Raw genomic sequence first — 14,314 nt, 5'->3', positions numbered from 1 at the left:
AGTCCCTAAACTCTGAAAGTAATATAAATCACATGATGATCACGTGTGTGTGTGTTTTTCTAGTCACTGCTACATTAAGTCTACATGCTGGTGGTGTGCAAGTGGGATAGTGTTTGTGGTTCCAGTCTCCCAACACTGCTGTTTAGAAGGCACATTTAATGCTGTAACCCTGACCTTAACCCTACAGCAGGCAAACATTTGCTCTGGCCCTGCAGGCTCAGCCCAGGGGCGGGGGTGGGGGTAGCAGAGGTGCATGCTTAGAGCCCCGAGAGTGGTTAGACCAGTGAGCGGGGTTCCTGTGGGCCACAGCCTAAGGTGTCCTTGAACCCTTCTGAAGCTTCTACCTACTCACTTTCCTCAGTCAGAGTTAGCAGACAGCCACCTAACACTCGGGCAGAAGTCTTTGAAGAAATACACAGTGTTGGGTTGGGGATTTAGCTCAGTGGTAGAGCGCTTGCCTAGGAAGCGCAAGGCCCTGGGTTCGGTCCCCAGCTCTAAAAAAAAAAAAAAGAACCAAAAAAAAAAAATACACAGTGTTGAGTATATATATATATATATATATATATATATATATATATATATATATATATATATTTTAAATTCCCAGATAGGGCATTCTCACTGTGTAGCCCTGAATGGCCTAGAACTGGCTGTCCTTAAACTAACGGAGACTCTCCTCCCTCTGCCTCCCAAGTGCTAGTATTAAAGGCATTCGGCACTACACTCAGCAAGAGTGTTTTATTAGTGTCTTAGGGTTTTATTGACACCATGACCAAGGCAACTTTCATAAAGGAAAAATTTAATTGGGGCTGGCTTACAGTTCCAGAAGTTTAGTCCATTATCATCATGGCAGGAAGCATAGCAGTCTGCAGGAAGACATGGTTCTGGAGAAGGAGCTACGAGTTCAATATCTTGATCTGAAGGCAACCAGAAAGATTCTGTCTTCTACAAGCAGTAAGGAGGGTCTGGATCACACTGACCAGACTTGAGCCATATATATGAGACCTAAAGCCCCACCTCCACAGTGAAGGACTTCCTCTAACAAGGCCACTCCTCCTAATAGTGCCACTTCCCATAGGCCAATCATACTTACACCATCACACTCCACTCCCTGGTACCCACTGGCTTGTTCAAGTCTAAGGGGGCCATACCTTAGCCAGAGCATAATGCAAAATACATTTATTCCAACTTCAAAAATCCCCAGTCTTATCACAGTCTCAACAATGTCTAGAAGCTCAAAGTTTCTTCTGAGATTCATGCAATCTCTTAATTGTAATCCCCTATAAAATCAAGATCAAAAGGCAAACCACATACTTCCAACATCACAGGACATACAATGAGGAAATACTAGACCAAAGCAAGACCAAAACAAGCTGGGCAAACTCCAAACTCTGCATCTCCTTGTCTGATGTCCAACTCCTTTCAGCTTCGTTGACTGCAACACAATTCTTTCTCCTCTGCTGGTTCCACTCCCACTTAGCAGCTTTCCTCAGCAGGTATCCCACAGCTCTGATGTCTCTAACACCTTGGGGTCTCCAAGGCAACTTCAGCTTCAGTTTCTTATTCCAGTGTCTGGGGTTCATATGATCTGGGCTCTTCTTCCAAAGGCCTTGCGTCACTCCTCCAGCTCTGCTCTCTGTAGCGCTCTAGGCTCTGGCTGACTCCACTCCACTGCTTCTGCTGTTCTTGGTGATCATCTTAATTACTGACATCTCCAATACTCTGATAATGGACTGAACCTCTGAAACTGTAAACCAGCTTCAATGAAATGTTTGCCTTTATAAGAGTTGCCTTGTTCATGGTGTTTTTTCATAGTAATAAAACCCTAAACAGAAGTTAGAACCAGGAATGGGGTCTCATTTGTACTGGGTAGGGCCTGAGCATATATATGAAACCTCAAAGCCCCGCCTCCACAATGACACACTTCCTCTAACAAGGCCACACCTCCAATAAGGCCACAGCTCCTAATAGTGCCACTTCCCACGGGTCAAGTATATCCAAAGCACCACAGGAAGTGGCTGTGAGTTTGTGTTGCCAAGGGATTGACTCTAGCAAAGGCTTCAGGCATGCTAATGTATGGCATTCCACCCCTAAGGCACAGCTCTAATCTCTACCCCTTTAAATCTTTTTTTTTTTTTTCCGGAGCTGGGAACCGAACCCAGGGCCTTGCACTTGCTAGGCAAGCGCTCTACCACTGAGCTAAATCCCCAACCCCTGCCTTTAAACCTTATTTTGAGACAGGGTATCACTACGTCATGCTAGCTTTGAAGCTATTCATTCTGTAATTCAGGTCGATTTTGAATTTACAGCCCTACTGGACAGCCTCTCTAGCGACTGTTAAGTACAGCTTGTTAGCTTCAACATATAAAAAGCTTTTTTAGTTAAAAATACTTTATGGTTGTGTGTGTGTGTGTGTGTGTGTGTGTGTGTGTGTGTGTGTGTGGACACACATGCTCATGCATGCAGGAAATCAGAAGACACCAAGAAGAGAAGAGGCAACTGTGCACTGCCTAACACAGGTGCTGCCCTAGTGTCATCTTGACACAAGCTAGACGCATCTGAAAAGAAGGACGCTCGATTGAGAAAATGCCTCCATGAAATCCAGCTGTAAGACATTTTCTTAATTCGTGATTGATGGGGGAGGGCCCTGCCCACGATAAGTGATGGCATCCCTGGGCCGGTGGCCCTGGGCTCTGTAAAAAAGCAGGTTGAGCCAGCCATGGGGAACAAGTCAGGAAGCAGCACCCTGCATGGGCCTCTCCATCAGCTCCTGCCTCCAGCTTCCTGCCCTGTTTGAGTTCCTGTCCTGACTTCTTCCTTCAGTGATGAACAGCAATGTGGAAGTGTAAGTCAAATAAACCTTTTCCTCCCCAAGTTGTTTATTGGTCATGGTCTTTCGTCACAGCAATGGAAACCCTAACTAAGGTGCTAAGAGTGTAAGTAAGAGTGTAAGTAAGGTGACAGCCACCTCCACAGCCTCTAAAAACACTTTTATACAATGACACAATGATCTATAGAGGAGAATGAGCTAAGACCTGAAGACACAGAAATCGTAAGGGAGTCACAGCACAGCCACAGGCAGCAGTGGCTTCTCTGCTGGGTCTCATGGAGGCGTTTTCTCAACTGAGTTTCCTTCTTTTCAGATGCGTCTAGCTTGTGACAAGTTGACAGAAAACTAGCCAGGGCAGCACCCGTGTTAGACAGCTCACAGTTGCTTGCGATTTCTGTAAGGACCTGCACAGTACAGTCATAGCCACGAGCAGCAGTGACTGACCCTCTTCTCCATTCTCAGAGTTAACTGCTAAGAGCTCTGCAATGCAGGCGACAAGCTCTGCACTCTCTTCCTTCGCTGTCCCAACGTCCACACTGTGCCCTGGAAGCAGGGTATTGCCAGGTCATCCAGGTAGTGCCTTGAAGGAAGGACAGATGGATAATTCAAAGGATTTGGGAGGCGGGATCAGTTGGTTTTTAGTTTTTCAAGACAGGGTTTCTCTGTGTGGCCTTGGAACTCTCTCTGTAAACAAGGGTAGCCTCAAACTCACAGAGATCCAGAGATCTGCCTGCCTCTGCCTCCCGATGCTGGGATAGAGGCGTGCACCACAGCTGCTGGCTACTCAAAGTTCTTAGGATTCCAGAGGAAGCATGACTTGGCAACCAGAACCCTGAATGGAATCTATTAGATAATGCTGAAGGCTGATAATGACCCCCCATCCACTAACTCGATGCACACACCTCCCTAATTGTCTGAAGGGCTTTGGAACAACAAACAGCACGAGGTCATTCAGCCTTCACCCATGCCTTGTTTGGTGGCGGTGGTCTCCATGCAGGCCTTATGCTCTCAAGTATGGACATACTGGCCTTCATGTTCTTTGACCTGATGTGCACCCCAGCAGAGCACATACCTTAGGAAGAACCAGGCTTGGGTATGGGAGCCATGCCACTGGGGTTGGAGCATTAAGGACCTTGCTACTGGTGCTGAGAATAAATGTTTAGATGCTGCAGCAGTCACACCCTCTGTTGGGAACCTTGCTTGCTGGGGCAGAAAAGACATGGGACATGTTTCCTCAGGGGCCCCAGCACCTACAGGAAGGCAGACCAGCTCTTCCACTTGCAGAAGCACCTACTTCTATGTGAGTTGTTACCGACTCCCCCGTACTTGGGGCTTGGGAAGCAAAAATGGGAACTATAAAGTTTCAGAAGCCACTCTGCCCCACTTCCAGGTCTACTTATGCACAGCTTACATGAAACCAGAACGGACCCTGGTGATCCATCTGACACATCCCCAGGTCCCTACTGTGGGACCTAATGCTGCCAAACGAGACAGTGCCCCCACAGGCTGGGAAGGGGCACTGGTCTTGAGCTCACAACCCACTGAGGGTGAAACTCAACATCAGAATCTCAAAAATAAGATTCAAAAGATGCTACAAGCAGAATTACTTTGCTACCAAAGAACCATAAAAAGCAGACACCAAGGACAGGAACACAGGTGTGTGGATAAAGCTATGCTCAAAATGCTAGGAAGTTCCAGCAAAAAGAAGAACTAGAACTAGAATAAAAACAGAAGAAGAAGAAGAAGAAGAAGAAGAAGAAGAAGAAGAAGAAGAGGAAGAGGAAGAAGAAGAGGAGGGGGAGGAGGAAGAGGAAGAGGAAGAGGAAGGAAGAGGAAGAGGAAGAGGAGGAAGGAAGGGAAGGGGAAGGAAGGGGAAGGGAAGAAGGGAAGGGAAGGGAAGGAAGGAAGAAGGAAGGAAGGAAGGGGAAGAAGGGGAAGAAGGGGAAGGGGAAGGAAGGAAAGAAAGAAGGAAAGAAAGAAGGAGGGAAGGAAGAAAGGAAGGAAGGAGGAAAGGAAGGAAGAAGGAAGGAAGGAAGGGGAAGGAAGGGAAGGAAGGAAGGAAGGAAGGAAGGGAAGGGAAGGAAGGAAGGGAAGGAAGGAAGGGGAAGGGAAGGGAAGGGAAGGGGAGGGGAGGGAAGGGAAGGGGGAGGGGGAAGAAGGGGAAGGGGAAGGGAAGGGGAAGGGGAAGGGGAAGGGGAAGTGGAGGAAGGGAAGGGAAGGAGAAGAGGAAGAGGAGGAGGAGGAGGAGGGGGCAGGAGGGGGGCAGGAGGAGGGGCAGGAGGGGCAGGAGGGGAGGAGGGGAGGACGGGAGGAGAAGAACTAGAATAGCAAGAAGAAGAGAAAGAAGAAAGAAGAAAAGAGGAAGAGGACAAGGCTGGAGAGATGACTGGTGATTAAGAGACTCTTCTCTTCAGGTTCAATTCCCAGCAAACATGGCAGCTTCTGTAACTACAGTCTCAGGGGATCTGACTCCCTCTCCTGACTCCCACAGGCACCAGGCACTCACATGGTACATAGACATACACACAGACAAAACCCTCATACACATAAATAATCTTCTTTTAAAGATTTATTCGTTTATTATATATAAGTACACTGTAGCTGTCTTCAGACACACCAGAGGAGGGCATCGGATCTCTTTACAGATGGTTGTGAGCCACCATGTGGTTGCTGGGAATTGAACTCAGGACCTCTGGATGAGCGGTCAGTGCTCTTAACCACTGAGCCATCTCTCCAGCCCCTAAAATAATCTTTTTTTTTTCTTTTCTTCTTTTTTCTTTTTTTCGGAGCTGGGGACCGAACCCAGGGCCTTGCGCTTGCTAGGCAAGCGCTCTACCACTGAGCTAAACCCCCAACCCCTAAAATAATCTTTTAAAAAGAAGAGAAAAACTGATTTTTTTTTTATTTTATTTTTTTTTTTTTGTGGTCCTAGAGGCTAAAGCGAGAAATCCAGGAATCAGAGTCTGGTTCTTCTGGGGTCTGTCCTCTGTTTACAGACACCATCTATCCTGCATTCATTCTCACACGGTCAGTCAGTCCTCTGTGCCTCGAGTGAATGCACACCAGTCCCATTCACTACAGCAGGGGCCATGGAAGTCCCCAAGGATGTCCACATCCGATTTGGATTCTGGTTGTATGCCCTGAGTTACATTTCCCCATACTTCTGGCTATGAACCCAGGTTCTCACAAAACCCTTTTTAAAGTGCACGTGTGCATGTGCCTCTGTGTGTGTATATGTGTGTGGGTGTGTGGGTGTGCGTGCATGCAAGTGTGTGCACATGCACACACACACGTGCCACAGTGACAGACAACTTGTAGGAGCTGACTCTGTCCTTCACTCATGGGATCCAGGGTTGACCTCAGGTCATGAGCAAGCACCTCATGGAGCCTCCACGGAGCCACCACCCCAGTCCCTCTCCTCAGTTTTGTTGGTTTGCTAGAGTGGCTCGCAGAATCCAGAGAAGCACATTGCCTGAGGAACACATTTCCTGGTATATTACAAAAGACGTGAGCAAGGATACGAATGAAGGAATGCGGGTGACAAAGCTCAAGGAAGAGACACTGAAGCAAGCGCCATGGGCTCCCTGCATGGAGATTGCCTCAGGCCCTGCCTCCATGTGTTCAACTTTCCTGAAGCGAACTGAATGCTTTCAAGCAGCAATTCTAATTTCTATGGCTTGTGATGGAGAGTGAATCATAGGAACAATAAACGAAAACCAAACTACAGGTAAAACCCCAGACCACCTCTGGCTTTTAAGCACAGAATCCTTACATCACAGGGACACAACTCCAAAGATTCCGGGACATTAGGAGAATGCTATTTAGGGGATAATTAGCCACACCCTTCCTTCTATCGACTATGTCTCCCCAGGCGAGGCCACTGGTATTTGCAGGTTTTGTTAGATCTTTTTAGGCTCCAGAAGCTACTATAGTCTCAGCAAACAGCCTCACCTCTCTAATCATCTGGTACAACTGAGCACAGACAGTGCTGTCCCCTGCTCTGTGCCTCTAAGAACATTATGCAGCCTTTGGCTTCCCCCGCTCCTTATCTGTTTATCCATTACTGCTAGCTACTAGTCTCCTTTATTAATATAAAAATCGCCTCTGAAAGGGGCAGTAGGTATGGCCACTGCTGGGCCAGACTGCAAGCGACCGCACTCAGTCAGCAGATGCCTCCCCTCGCCTGCTCCATTCAGATAAGGTGGGCTGACAAGCTCGGGCTATGTGGGCTGTGTTCACCACAAGCATCCAGTGCTATGAGCTTTCTCTGATGACTGAAGGGTGCACAGCCTGGGGTGTTCTGACTTAAAGGGCTGAGAACACAGCTGTAGCTGTCTGCATAGACATCGTCCTAAGCTCCTTCAAAGTCTGGGTCCCAGAACCACTGTACCTGGCATGGGGAGAGGGAGCATGTATACCCCTTTACTCCTTCAATTGGACTATGCGGCCACTGCCCACAAGTCAGCAAGACCCCAACACAGGTGTCAACCACTGCCTAGGTCTTCATGGGGCTGCCTTGGCATACTTTCTTTCACCAGAGCAGAAGCATTCACAAACCCAAGAGCTCCAATGGTCAGAAGAAAGCTGTTCAATAGGACACCATCTCTGGACAGGCAGAACCCGGTCACTGCTCCAGGTAGTTCTGGGTGTTTGTGGCTCTCAGCTCCTGAAGATGTCCTTTGATGGGCTACATACATAACCCTGTGCAGCCATTTCCCTCTTCCATGGAACTCCCGTGGGCGTGGGTGTTCCTCAGAGTTCCCATGACGTCCCTCAAGAAGTTCAGTCCATCCCACTCCAGTTTCAGGATTACCAGGGCCTTCATTCAGTGCATCTCAGTCCCAGAGCAAAGCTCCCGTCACTGCTGCTGGCCTCCAAGGCTCTTCATGAAGTCCCGGCAACTCTTCACTGAGGGCTGTCACGTGGAGACTCTGTCCCTTGCAGCTTCTGCTCTGTGCTGTGGGCTAACGGGAATCCCCAGGGCCTGCAAAGCAAGTCCAGCTAATTTTATCTGAAGGGCAGTTTACGTGCATTCGTTTCCAGTGCAAGGTAAGAAGAGTCCCCAGTCAGAAGCAGTGTCCCCCCTTAATACAATGGGGTAAGAGGGACACCGCTATTTACAGGGTGTGGGTCCAAGTACACAGGCTCTCCCACAGCTCTCACCTAAAACCCTTCCTCCAACTTCCCTGAGTTCTCTCATTAGGACCCGACCAACTGCTATCCACATTATTCATCACAATTCTCAGTAATTACCTGGAGGTTCCTTTAATTCTTTCTTCATTTACCTCATTTCTTCTTTCTGTGGTACTGAAGGTCTAACCCAGGGCTTCCCACATGCCAGCCTGGTCACAGAGCTTTATCTCTAGCCCACCTCACTTTTTCACCATATCTTTTACAATGCTACCTTCCTGAGGTAAGCAGGACTCACTGTAGGTTTATAACTGGCACCAACTGTAGGTTATTGGGTCCTGTATCCACTCTACCACAGGACTTGGCCACTCGGGGAGGCAGGACGCTGGAAGTTGACCATGCTTACCCCTCACTGTCACTGGGCAGGTGTCCGGCTGTGGGAAGCCTCCCTCTGGGGGTGGGGAACGCAGTCTGAGCGTGGGACACAGCTGGAGCTGGCTCAGGGGTCCCCCCACCCCCAGGCTGCAAAGAAGCTGAGGTCATTGGGTTCTCAGGCTCTTGGGCATCCAGGCACGGCTATGAAAGAGCTGAGAACAGAGTTGGGGTCTGCAGATTGGATCTAGCCTGGGGCCAAGGGGGAAAAGAAGGGGGAGCTCCGGCTGGCCCTGCAGGGGTAGTCCTTGGCTGCTGGCTTGGTGGTGGAGGTGTGGCTGGGAGCTCAGGGGTACCTCATTATAATGGAGATCTGTCTTGAGTCTACGTGACCTGTGGTCACATCCTCTACCGGTAGAGGGGCTTCTGGTGTTGACCTTACATGACTGATGGCCACAAGTCTATGGAGGGCTGCAGCTAGTGACGGACTTGGTTTCCTGGGAATCAGACAAAACGCCTACGGTCCCTTTCAGGGTACCGGGGTTTCAAGCCTCTGCTCAAGGGAACCAGGGTGCCTTTCACTGTCCTACACTCACTACAGTCTTTTCCCATCTCTTGTTAATTTAGTTGGTGTTCTGTTATCATTTCTAGGCCCTAAGGAGGCTGAGGCTAAAGATTTAATAAGTCTTCTTGAACTGTTTTCGTTTTGCAGATGGGCCTTCGAACTAAAGACCTTCCTTGTGCACAGAATTGGCCATGACCTGAGGTCATAGTTTCATTGTAAGCCAATTCCATTTAGCTTGTCCACTGCTAAACCAAACACTCAAAACAGAGGGATCTCTGAAATAAAGGGTTTATTCAGTCATTAGAGGTGCTGGTCAGAAGGGGGCCAGGCTTAAACAGGTCCTACAACTTCTAGGAGCACAACAGGATCAGTGTGAGGGTTTCTCTCCAGGATCAGTGCTGAGAACATTTCTTTCTGGTGAGAATTGGACGCAGTAAGTGGGGTTATAAGGATTATTATATTTTTATCAACGAGAGGATGAGGTAGCAAGAGAGACCTGAAGAGATGCCTCAGTGGTTTAGACCACTTGCTGGTCTTATAGAGGAGCCGGTATCTTATTCAGGGTCTTGTTTATTAGTATCTTATTTATTGCTGTGATGAAACCCATGACCAAAGCAACGTGGGAGGACAGGGTTGATTTGGTTTACTTTTCCGTATCACTGTTCACGATTGAAGGAAATCAGGGCAGAAACACAAACGGGGTGGGACCTGAGGCAGGAGCTGATGCAGAGGCCATGGAGGGTGCTGCTCACTGGCTTGCTCCCATTGCTTGCTCAGCCTGCTTCTTAGAGAACCCAGGACCACCCACGATGGGCTAGGCCATCCCTGACCAATCACTAACTAAGAAAATGCCTTAAGGCTGCATCCTGTAGAGGCATTTTCTCAATGAGCCCCCTCCTTTCCAGTGACTCTAGCTTGTGTCAAGTTGACATAAAACAGGCCACGACATCCAAGTTCTGTGTCCAGCTCCTGTATGGCCTCCTCTCACAACCACCGGTAACTCCAGTTCCAGAGGATCCCACACCTTTTGGCCTTCATGGCACCACCACACATATGCTGCCCAGACGTACATACAAAAACCCATACACATAAAATAAAATACATACACAACCACTCCCTCCTCCCCCCAAAAGTAAGAGTCTCTGACGTGATGGTGCATGCCTTTAGCCCTAGAGCTTAGGGAGTAGAGGCAGGCAGATTGCTACGAGTTTGAGGCCAGCATGGTCTATATAACAAGTTCCAGGACAGTTAAGGCTACCTAGTGTAACCCAGCTACACACACACACACACACACACACACACACACACACACACACACACACACACACACACACACACAAAACATGTGGAGGTACCGGGGCGGGCCGACCATCGAAAGTACTGTAGCTCTGGGCTGGGCTGGCTGGCTGGGTTAGTAGGGCACCTAGAGGTCTCCATCAAAAATGCAGCACACTGGCTTTTGCTGACTCCCTTATTTATTCCCCACCTAGTCTTGGGACTTTGTAATGTACATTTAAGATGTCTGGGGTGATGACAATGACGGTGGTGGTGGTGGTAATCAATGCGGAACACATCCACTGCTTCGTCTTGGCGAAGCATCCACAGGTAGAAACAGGGACCCCTTTCTTGGAAGCTGGCTTCTCAATGGCTTCTATTGAGTCTTCCTAGCTGGCAGCTCCCTAGGATAACTTGTGTGTCCCAACCATACTCACATGGAGACCTGTGGATTCCAGATCGACTCGAACAAGCTCTTCAGGGCCCAGAACCTGGTCTAAGTCAGTTACTCTACTGCTCCCTTTAGGGACCGATGGCTTCCTCGTACCAACCCACCAGATTCCTAGTTTCCCCCAGCCATCCTCCCTGACATGCTGGCCATCTCCTGGAGGACCATACATCTTAGAGATACTGTCACTGTTCTGGCGGTGGTAGGAGAATGGAGTCCATAAATGAGGTGAACGACAGGATCATGCAGTAGCAGACTTTAAGAGCCCCAGATGATTTCTGCTCTGAGGGTTAAGAAAGCTTATATGAGAGTTCTCATGAGTTCAGGCTACAAGCAACCACCAGGACAAGCCACACATGGCAAAATGTCTTCCCATAGACGCAGCACTCCTGTCTGTTACACCTGGGAGGGGCATGAAGACACATTCTAGGAATTAGTCTGGGTTTTGAGGAAACTGATATCCAAGACTTGTTTTCTTGGAGTTCTCTCACAAGTGCTGGGAAGTCTCAGACAAGTCCATTCTTGGGCCATGTTCTGGTGAGGCTCTTTCTACCAACACAATTTCCTTTTTATGGGTGTCCTGAGCTCAGACAAGTTTTCTGGTGTGACGCAGCCCAGAGTCCACTTTTGTGTTCTCTCTCACTTCCCTTTAAACCCTGGCAGATGCTAGTGACCACAAGAGGGCATTGAGCCTTGAAGCCAAAGTTAGAGGAGATTGTGTTGTTTTCCTCTGTGTAGCCCCAGCCGTCCTGGAACTCACTCTGTAGACCAGGCTGGCCTCAGACTCAGAGATCTGCCTGGCTCTGCCTCCCCAGTGCTGGGATTAAAGGTGTGTGCCACCGCCACCTGGCTTCCTCCTCTTCTTTTAAAAACAGGATCTCACCACATAGAATTCACAATGCAGATGAGGCTTATCTCCGTTTCTCCTGAGTGCCAGGATAAAGGCTATGCCACCCTGCCTGGCCCCTGCTTCTACTTCCCCAGTTCAGATACAGTGTTACCAGCCGCCTCGGGTTCCTGGTCCTCTGACTTCTCCAACATGAACTACAAACCAAATAAACTGATCCCTTAACTTACTCTTGTCAGAACAGAACACTAACACTCTGGGAGAAAATAATATAAAGTCACTTATCCAAGAACCTGTATCAAGACTATGTAGGATCCTCTAAACAGTATTAAAGTAAGTACTTGAATTAAAGCTCAAACAAGAGGACAATTAACCCAAGCGTTGTGATAAATGCAGTAGGCCCACGAACAGATGCTCAACATCTCAATCCTAAGGAAAATGCAACTGAAATCCACACAATATCTTTTTTTAAAGAATTATTTATTTAGTTTATGTATATGAGTACATTATAGCTGTCTTCAGACAGCAGAAGAGGGCATCAGATCTCATTACAGATGATTGTGAGGCACCATGTGGTTGCTGGGATTTGAACTCAGGACCTCTGGAAGACCAGTCAGTGCTCTTAACCGCTGAGCCATCTCTCCAGCCTGTGTCTCTTCTTCTAATATTGTCTATATTTGCAGTCGTTGCCGGCTGGGCTTATATCAACGTTCAACCTAGAGTTTATTTTGAAAGAAGTCACCTCATTTGAGAAAATATCCCGAGCCTGCCCTGGTTAGCTGGTTCGTGGACAAGCCCGCCCTGGTTGGCTGGCTCGTGGACAAGCCCGGCCTGGTTGGCTGGCTCCTGGACAAGCCCGCCCTGGTTGGCTGGCTCCTGGACAAGCCCGCCCTGGTTGGCTGGCTCCTGGACAAGCCCGCCCTGGTTGGCCAGCCCGTGACTGATGAATGATGTGGGAGGGCCCAGATCCTATGGGCAGTGACACCCCTGGACGCTATAAGAAGGAAGGCTGAGCAAGCAGTGGAGCTAGGAAGCAGCACCCCTCCTTGGCCCCCGCATCCATCCTGCCTCTGGATTCCTGCCCTGCTTGAGTTCCTTCCCCGACTCCCCTAGCTACGGACTGTTGTGGGAAGTGTGAGGGAAATAAACTCTTTCGTCAAGTTGTTTTTGGTCATGCTGCTCTATCACAGCAGCAGAAGCCTTGAGGAACTAGAGAGAAAGTGGCGCCGGGAAGGAGGTGCTGGGCATGTGCCCGGGGAGGCATCTGAACTTTGGGAAGAAAAGACCGATGAGTGCTTACGGCTCCATGGATTGTTCTTCATGAGCTTGGAAGATAAGAGTGTGGAGAGATATTTAGACAGTGGAAGCCCGCCATGTAAAATTTAATCGGGAAGTTTGAGAGTCCCTCATAGATTTACCAGGACCATTCACATGATACTTTGAATTAAGAGCCACTAAGGTGCCAGCTTGCTACAGAGCGGGTTCCAGGACAGCCAGGGCTACACAGAGAAACCCTGAATCGAAACTTTATTTTTTTCAAAGCCTATTTTAATGATGGTTCTTAATTTCGTTAATCTCCCTTCTAGTCCACCACCCACCAGAGGTACCAGGAAAGAAAGGATATAGGGGAAGAAAGTGGACCTCTTTAGAAAGGTTTTTTTTGGGGGGCTGAGAGATGGCTCAGTGGTTAAGAGCACCGACTGCTCTTCCAGAGGTCCTGAGTTCAATTCCCAGCAACCACATGGTGGCTCACAACCATCTGTAATGGGATCTGACGCCCTCTTCTGGTGTGTCTGGAGATAGTGACTGTGTATACATATACATAAAATAAATAAATCTTAAAAAAAAAAAAAGAAAGGTTTTTTTTGGAGTAACTCCTACCTGTGTTGTCAGAAAATTAGCAGTTCAGTTCACAGGTCAGCAGTGGCGGCCTGATCCACTCACAAACACTCCACGGATACACCAGCAGTCCAGTTTGGGAGAGTCGGGATGGCACTAGAGACAGCAGCTAGGTCGCAGATGAATCAGGATGAGTCAGCAGGAGGGACCAGGACCACCAGGAATGCCTGGAGAAGTTCTTGGCTGTGCCTCTCTTGGTGAAGCAAAGATCACCGAGGACATGAGACCAAAGAGTGTTGCACAGTTAGCTCTACCAGCGAGCCAAGCCCAGCTTCTGTCACAGAAGTCTTTTATACCCCTCTAAACATCACCTGTCTGTCTCAGCCGACATCACTCTGCCACTCAGCCCGAGTCTGAGGAAGCAGCTCTCTCTCTCTCTCTCTCTCTCTCTCTCTCTCTCTCTCTCTCTCTCTCTCTCTCTCTCTCTCTCTCTCTCTCTGTGGAGTCCTGACAAATGGAACTCAACTACAGAATGTAAGGCAGACCAATATATGTATGTCATTAGCAAAGATTCTCCATCACGGATCCTTCCACATAGCAGAGTGTTCTTTCACCTGTGTCTGCTTCAGCGAAATGATCCTTCATGCGTTTGCCCCAGCAAAACACCATCCAACACAACCGACATACTTAAGTTTCCACATCACTGTCTCAAAGCAAACAACAAACAATGACCAATCAAACAAACAAACAAAAAGAGACCAGCATCAGTGAGGCAGAATCTCCTGGGAAGTGTTTCCTCGGGGTCAGCGGAGAGACGCTCTGGTCCAGAGGCAGCCAAGGCTACCTTCTGCTGGCAGCCAAATATGATATTGTAAAGACAGGTGATGGTGGCGCATGCTTTTAATTCCAGCACTCAGGAGGCGGAGGCTCTCGGAGTTCGAGGCCAGCCTGGTCTACAGAGCGAGTTTCAGGACAGTTGGGGCAACACAGAGAAACTCTGTCTCAAAA

Source organism: Rattus rattus, chromosome 5, assembly GCF_011064425.1.
Source record: "Rattus rattus isolate New Zealand chromosome 5, Rrattus_CSIRO_v1, whole genome shotgun sequence".
Taxonomy (NCBI): domain Eukaryota; kingdom Metazoa; phylum Chordata; class Mammalia; order Rodentia; family Muridae; genus Rattus; species Rattus rattus.
The sequence above is the reverse complement of the archived record's forward strand: the minus strand, read 5'-3'. Positions refer to the sequence as shown.